This window comes from Equus quagga, chromosome 3 (assembly GCF_021613505.1).
Source record: "Equus quagga isolate Etosha38 chromosome 3, UCLA_HA_Equagga_1.0, whole genome shotgun sequence".
Lineage (NCBI taxonomy): Eukaryota > Metazoa > Chordata > Mammalia > Perissodactyla > Equidae > Equus > Equus quagga.
In genome coordinates, this window is record NC_060269.1 from 150,779,375 (window position 1) to 150,787,409 (window position 8,035).

An 8,035-nucleotide genomic window follows, 5' to 3' on the forward strand; every position below is an offset into this window, starting at 1 on the left:
GGGACATACGAGGATCTGTTTCTACCCCCTGACTGCAGGTTGGCCGTTGACAAGATGGTTTCCTTTCTGGCAGCTTCCTGCTGTCCCGCGTGGCTGCAGATAACAGAAAGCAGGGGAAACCAAAGCCGGGGCACAGCCTCCCTGAAACGGGAAGCCTGGACAGGGTGTGGAGTGGGGGCCTCCTCTCTCTCTTTCCAGGGCCAAGACCACCTCCCAGCCCTATGGAGAGAGGCTGCATGGGGCAGCAGGATGAGCCCAGCATTGGGGCCAGACTGCCTGGCTCTTAATTAGTCCTGGCTCCCACTGTGGGGCCTTCGGCAAGCCATTCGCCCTCTCTGGGCCTCAGTTACCTCATCTGTAAAATTGGGAAGGTGAAAGTTACTTTCCAGAATTAAAAGGAATAACGTGTGGGGGCCGGCCCCCTGGCCGAGTGGTTAAGTTCACATGCTCCACTTCAGCGGCCCAGGGTTTCGCTGGTTCGGATCCTGGGTGCAGACATGGCACTGTTCATCAGGCCACGGTGAGGCGGTGTCCTGCATGCCACAACTAGAAGGACCTATAACTAAAATATACAACTATGTACTGGGGGGATTTGGGGAGAAAAAAAGAAGGGAATAACACGCCTGCACATATGGGTGCTGGACGGGCTAATTCCCTTATTAGCGCCCACAGAAATCAACTGGCCAAGCCATACCAGAAGGTTAGTTTATCAGACTCTGATCTTTGGTGTCCCAGTTGGGTGTGACTAGGGCGGGGGGAGGTCAGTGCTGTGGGAAAGATGAGAATAGAGAGATGGGAGGGCATTCGTGAATGCCTTGTTTGCCATGAACCCCTCTTGAAAGGATGTGGATTTCATCCTGGAAGCAGCAGGGAGCATGAAGGGGTATGAGCAGGGCCACCATGTGTGTCGTGGGTGAGCCATGGTCTCCAAGGTTGGATAGAGAGTTTAGAATCAGCTGACACACATCAGAGAATCTTCTAGAACTTTTGTAGCTTTTAAAACAAGCTCACCATGGCAATTCCTTCCTTCTCTATAGTTGAATGAGCTCAGTATACTCCTGTGAATGGAGCTCTGGGTGGTGACCATGCCCAGGCTTAGCCTGCAGATATTATTGAGCAATGGGGTCTTCCGAAAACCACTGCCCTCCTCTGATCTCAGTCTCCTCGTCTGGAGAAAGTTATCAGGTTACCTGACCCACCTCCAGCTTGGCAGTGAGTTTGGTTATTCCATCCTGGATGGGAAAGCCCTTTGTAAACTGTACATGAGGAAGTATGAAAGTCATAATTGCATTACGCTAAAAAAAATAATAGGGCTCACATTCTGCAACCCTAATGTTTGGGTCTAAACGATGATCACGAATGGCTGCTAAGCCATCAGGTGAGGGGCCCACAGCACCGGAACCACTGGTCCAAGAGGACGTCGATAAAAGTGGGAGGAGCCGTCCACTCCTCATGGGATGCATAGGAAGCACACGTGTGTGGATGCTGGGAGTGACACCTAGATGTGCCTCTACTGGTCCCTGCTCCCATCCCTCAGCTCAGCGCTTCCTAAGGGGCCCTTTGCAGAGGACATTGCCAAATGTCCCCCGGGGGAAAACTGCCCCTGGTTGGAACCTCTGCTTGAGATGAAACTGAGTTTATAGGAGATCCTGGAGACAGAGGACCTTGTCCAGCACCACCACAAGGATATAATCCGCCAAACCCATAATGCGGGAAATTCTACAGGACAAATGACCTGGCGTCATCAACAAACACATGGCCGAGGGAAAGCAAACCAAGGAAGCAGGAACTATTTGAGATCAAAAGAGACAGAAGAGGCAGTGTGTGGCCTTTGGAAACTGATTTGAACAAACCATAAGAAGTCATTTTTTAAAGATAATTGGAGTATTAGAATATATTGAGGAATTATTGTTAATTTTATTATGCTGGTGGTATTGTGATTATGCCTCAAAAAAAAGACTTCCTACTAGAGAGGTGCACAGAACAAGCTGAACTATTTTCATGTGATCTGTGATATCTGAGACACACTCTGAATGAATCCAGGAAAAATGAAAACAATGAGAATATGGGGAGGCGATAGGAAGAGCAGAATATTGACCAGTGTTGAGATGGGTACCTGGGGTTCATTACACCGTTCACTCTACTTTGCAAATATTTGAAATTTTCTACAATAAAAATGGTTCTAAGGATTTTTTTTAAAGGAAGATTAGCGCTGAGCTAGCATTTGCTGCCAATCTTTTTTGCTGAGGAAGACTGGCCCTAAGCTAACATCTGTGCCCATCTTGCTCTACTTTATATGTGGGACACCTACCACAGCATAGCTTGACAAGCGGTGCCATGTCCACTCCCGGGATCCGAACCGGCGAACCCTGGGCTGCCGAAGCCGAATGTGCAAACTTAACTGCTGCGCCACTGGGCCGACCCCCTAAGGATTTTTAAAAAATAAGTTAGAAGTGGAAAGAGTGAGGTTTCGGTTAGCAGTGGAGCCTAATTCCAAGGAGTCTGGGTGGAATCCGAACAGAAGGTGGCAGGAGATGTGTGGGCCTCTGTCTCTGCCTGCACAGCCTGGGCCCCTAGGCCAGGCTCAGGGTGGAGGCAGAGACGGGACCTCTGCTGGTACCGCACTGCCCGGAAGCCCACACGCATTCTCCCAGGCCCACAGCAGCCCCAGCCTCTGCCCGGCATGGGCATGCAGGGCCACTCACCTAGAGGCGGAGGGTCAGCAGCCGCTCAGCCCTGTCCAGTTCACCATGAGCACTTTTAAGGAAGAGGCGCTGCCCCTTGAGGGTGGAGTGTAAAATCAGCATCCATGCCCCTTTGCTCATGCCCAAGGCCTTGCTGAGCTTCACTTACGGGCCGGCTGATGCGGTGGAGGTGAAGGAGCTTTCCCGCCCTTTCAGACCCTGGGCCTCCTCCTAGACTCCCGAGCTCCTGAGAAGCGTCTGTGGGCTCCACAGATCTGTGCAGGCCTCCTCTTGCCTCTGGAGTCTCATTTCCCTATGCCTGCCTGCATCCTTTCTTCATAGGTGCCTTCCTGCTGGCCTTTCTGAGCTGTGTTTTCAAGGTGCCCAGCTATTCTCTGCACCACAGAAAGGACAATCATTGCAAAATGCGAATCTGACTTCATCCCCTCATATCTACCCCCATCTCAGCTCCAGCCTTGCCAGTGGGTCCTTCCCCCTGTTGCTCCCACCCCCTCCACAGGGCCTTTGCACTTGCCATTTGTTCTGTTGGGATGCTCTTTCCTCCCCTCTTCCCCTGAATTATTCCCGTCAGCCTTCAGGTCTCAGCCTCGCTGACCATGCCAACCCTGCCCACCCCTACCCTCCCAGTATATGTTTGTAACATGGGTCACAGTTGCAGTATATCTAGTTTATGTGAATGTTTAATCGGTGTCTCCTTTTCCTACTAAAACCACAGCCTTCAGGAAGACTGGGACTCCGCCTGCACCTACTCACACCCAGCCCTGAGCACAGGCCCCTCACACAATGGGTGCTCCAGAAGAGCGTGGGAACGAAGGGTGAGCATATTCTCCCTGCAGACCTGTCATCCTGTTCCCTTGCATCACCTTATTTTAGTAAAGATCTTCTATCTGATTATAAACATAAAATATAAAGATAAAGATAAAATAAGATTATTGTAGAAAAATGGAAAATTAACAAAACTATAGAGCACACATGGGAAAACCCTTTCACAGGCTATTTTATATGGACGTTTTTCAGAGTTAACGTCATCCTGTAGGCTCAATTTTGCACCCAGCCCTTTTCAGGTAAGTTCGCAGAGTAAATGCCTCCTCGTGCCGTGACGAAGTTCTAAAACTTCCCACCCAGAGCTGCTTCTGCCGGCGTGGGAGGCCCGTCGCGCAGCCGTGCCTTCGAATGGACAGTCCAGGTGTCTCCCTGTGGCGTTCCAGAACCACTAGCATTTACGCACAAACAAATGCCCTTCAAGAGCCTCTACTTCCTGCCGCCAGGGCCACAGAACGGGTGGTTTTAGAGGTTCCCCGTTCCAAGGCACGCCCGCTGTGGGGGTCCTGGGCAGCAGAGGAAAAGGCGGGGTTCTTGTCCTGGCTCCGGTTTTCCCTCACTCTGTAAGCCTCTCCTCCCTGGGCCTCAGTTTCTCCATCTGGAGGATAAGGAGTTGGGCTGTGATGTTGGCTGTGTGATAAATATAAATTAATAAAGCTCCAAACATTCTGCTCCCGTTCCCCCATGCCGACGTAGCCCCCAGGTTCCCAGAGTGATTCTCACCCACGTCATCGTTCCTTCGAGGAACACAGAGCTGTTGCTCCATGTAGACAGGCACCAGGCCTTGAGCTCCCTCTCCTCGGTTCCAGGCACAGGTCTGGTGCATGGCAGCCCCTGGGCCTGGCTAATCCCCGCTCAGGTGTGTCCAGAAACCTTCCGTCTCCCACTCAGTGTTCCCCATCCCTAGGAGGCTCACAGCACCTTCCAGCTCTGGAGTCGTGTGAGGATTAAATGAGTCAGAGTAAATGGGAGTGATGGGTACATGTGAAAAACTGGCTTTGTCTGTTTCTGGCGTATTTGCTTGGAGCCTCTCCAGCGATATAATGTAGAGAAAGTGTGTTGGTCAGGCCACCAAGGTGAGGAGAGGCCCCGCGACTCCTCAGATACCCCAGACAGGGACCTCTTCAGGCCTGACCTCTGAGCCTCTCTAAGCTTGCTGAGCAAGAGCAGGAATGCCCTTCCCAGGATGTCTGAGATCCATGGAAAACACTTCTGAGCCCACCATGTGCCAGCCCCGTCCCGGGCTCTGGGAACACCAGAGTGACTGACTGCCCACAATTCTTACCCTCATGGAGCCTCCATCTCGAGGGGCAGACAGATGTAGCATCTCAGAAATGCAGCCACATCCCCTTGCAAGGAAAATGGTTACCCGACTGGATGCAGAGTGTCAAAGCTGGCAGGACCCTCACAGATCCTTAAGCCCACCCCTCTCATTATCCAGAGGGGAAACGGGGGCCCAGAAAAGGAGATGGGGAAAAGCCGGAGGTCAGGTGGGGTAGGAGGTGGGCACAGGGCCCAGGCCAGAAGCCTCCTGCTCTGCCAAGCCCCCTTAGCGTCTCTTCTCGGGAGACTTGGGGATCTAGGCTCCAAACATGCATTTTGCCCCCAACTCTTCCCCAGCCCCTATATGTGAGCTCCATAAATATCTTCTGAATGGGTGAGAGAGTTGTTTCCACACATAGCTGGGGGCCGGGAGGCAACTGAGGTTCTGAGAGGGCACCTGAGTGCACACGTCCTCGCAGCTAATCCCCTTTACTGTAATTTTAATTTTGTTAGACTTAAGTTGCAATGAGGATTTATCTAGAACACTTTTGGGTGCTGATGACAAGGGGTAAGAAACGGGTCAAAACACACTGAGGGGATAACTGACTGACTGACGGCCTCCAGGGAGGGGCTCTGGGCTGGGGGTGGGGTGGGTAGGAGCCAGATGGGGAGAGGGTGAGGAAAAGGAAGACAGAGGGCGCCAAATGCAAACCCGTGGAACTCGCCCTTTTTGGTTCTGGATTCAGAACAACAGTTCTTTGTCATGGTGGGGTTTGAAAACCTTAAGACTCAGAATGGGGGCTGGAAGGGATTTGGTGAGTCACAAGGAACAGTGTAAAAGGAGATTTATTAATCTGATGTAATAAATTGCTAATTAAGTCAGGACCGAAGCAAGTCAGTACTTTCCTGTTAGTGTTTTCTTAAAATAAGCTGGGAGGGCACTTCAGGATTGAAGGAGATCTGGTATTACTTTTCCTTAAAACCACCCAGAAATGTAAGCATTTATAAAGCTTCTCCTATGCACCATGCTCTGTGAGGGGTGTTAATGTATTCTATCAAGAGACTGCCTTTTTGAAGTTCTCGCCCCTCCTGCCATCATAACTAAAAACTGCTAAGAGTCTTCAGAGCTATGAGACAGGAGAAACAGTCAGGGGTTCTTTGGCCCAACCCCAACAACAACCACAGCCCAGACAAATTAATCTTGCATGCATGCTTCCAGATGCTTTCTGTGATGGAGAGGGTACCCTTCCTGGCCCTGGCCACTCTGCTATCAAGTCCCCTCAGAGTCAGCTGGTCTGGCTCTCTGAGGTTTCCTCTCTGGTAATTCTGCCTGTGAGAGACCTTGGGGCTCCTGATCTGTAGGAGCCAAGTCTACTGTAGAACGGAGGCCTTCGCTGGAGTCTTTCTGCTTGCCTTGATGTCCTCAGAATATAATAATTCCACGAATATTTAAGTGCCTACTATTTGCCAGGCCCAGGGAACACAGCAGTAAACATGATAAGGCGAGTTTGGCTCAGGGAGCCTACATTCTTGAAGGGAGATGAAAGAGGGTCAATTACCAGCTAACAAGAGCTTTCTTAAGAATTCAGGGCCTTGCAAGGTCTTGGAAGGCGGTCTGGGGCGGGGTATTTGGCTTCTGACCTCTCTCAGCTACTGACCTGTCCTAGGACCTTGGGCACAAGATTTCGTCTCCTACTCTGTACAACGGCTTTGATCACAGACCCTGTCTCCGCAATGTTGACGTCAAATAATGCACATAAACGCTAGGCCAGCAGTTCCCAAACCTGTCTGCACAGCTTCCGAAACAAGCTGGCGTATATCTCACCTGCAGAGACTATGATTTAATTGGCCTGGGGTGTGGCCGGGGCTTTGTAACGTTCTAAGATCCCCAGGCGATACTAAAGTGCACAAAAGGTCGGGAACTACACCGCTAGAAACTGTGTAAGAGCTCAAGAAAAGAGAGCTACCAGAAAAGACCGTTTTTACAGATTAAAAGATTAGGGCTGGCCGGGAGGATGCCAAAGAGAAGTTCCCGAGGCCTCACGTCCCGGGCCGAGCTCGGGGCTCGCCCACACCGACCTCCGCCTGCCCCCCGGTGGAGGCCGGGCCCTTCGTCCTCCGCACACCTGCCCGGGCACGGGCGCTCATCGATGCGCTCCGCCGCTCGGCTCCCCACGCCTGGTCTCGGCCCGCTCGTGCCCCTTCCCCCTCCCAGCCGCTTCCCACTTCCAAGATGGCCGCGGGTGGAGCCGACCAGGTAAGGAGGCCCCTGGAGGGTGTCCACGGGGGCTCTGCGGGCACGAAGACCCCCTCAGACCTCCTCTCGCGGCTCTGCTTGGCCTTTGGGAGAGAAAAGGGCCGGCGACGCCGCTCCGGGGCCCGCGGCGGGAGGCTAGGCCGGCCAGGGGAGTGGCGGTGGGGCGAGCGCCGAGCTCGAGGAGCGGCTGCGGTGCGGCAGGGGACGGCAGCCCGGGCGGAAGAGCGGCCGGGGCGGGTAGGGGGCGGGGCGCGGGGCGGGGCGCGGGGCGGGGCGAGGGCGGGGCGGGGCGAGGGCGCGCGTCGCTGTTGGCCGCAGGCTGCTCGCGCGCACCTGCCGGCCCTGTCCGCCACCTGCTGCGTGCCAGGCGTCCTCACCGCGCGAGTTGCGGGTCCGGCGGCGCCTGGGCTGCGGGCCCGCGGGCCCCGGGATGGCGTCGGAGCCGCGCTGACTCGGGTACTGAGGGCCTCCGGCGGGGGCTGGGCCGCGAGGGAGGGAGGCGGCCGGGGCGCGGGCTGCTGCCACCTGCTGCCGCGTCGGCCGGAGCGGGGAGGCGGCCTGGGGCGGGGCGGGGCAGCCGCGCGGGTGCGGGTCCTGACTGGGCGCCCCTCGCCGCGCGGCCGCCGCTTTCACCCGCGCCCGGGGAACGCGAGGGGGCCGGGGAGCGTCGCGGGGCTCGGGCGGCACTCGGCTCGTGCGCTCCGCGGAGGGACGCGCCCTGACACGCTCCTTTTCCGGAACTTGACGAAAAGTTTTCCCCCTCAGACGCGCGGGGCTCTTAGGCCCGGAAAGGACCCCCGCTCGGCGCCGGAGCCGCACCCCGGCCCCGCCACCTCGGAGACCCCGACCTCCGGGACCCCCTCCACCTCGGGCCCCCGACCCCCCGGAGCCCCTCCACCGCGGAGCCCCCCATCCCCGGGATCCCACCACCTCGGAGCCCCGATCCGCGGGATCTCCTCCACCTCGGAGCCCCCATCCCCGGGACGCC

The 8,035-nt window shown here is 55.2% G+C and overlaps 1 protein-coding gene across 2 annotated transcripts in view; it reads left to right on the forward strand.

Moving 5' to 3' along the window:
• The first annotated feature begins 7,328 nt into the window (after positions 1-7,328).
• The window catches only part of TBC1D14 (TBC1 domain family member 14), a 102,994-nt gene continuing 102,287 nt past the window's right edge, over positions 7,329-8,035 (forward strand). Inside the window, exon 1 of one of the 2 annotated variants that reach the window (XM_046656088.1) lies at positions 7,329-7,503. The gene's annotated coding sequence lies outside the window, so the exon portion shown is untranslated. The remainder of the gene's footprint in view (positions 7,504-8,035) is intronic. The other variant, XM_046656087.1, reaches the window with a different exon arrangement.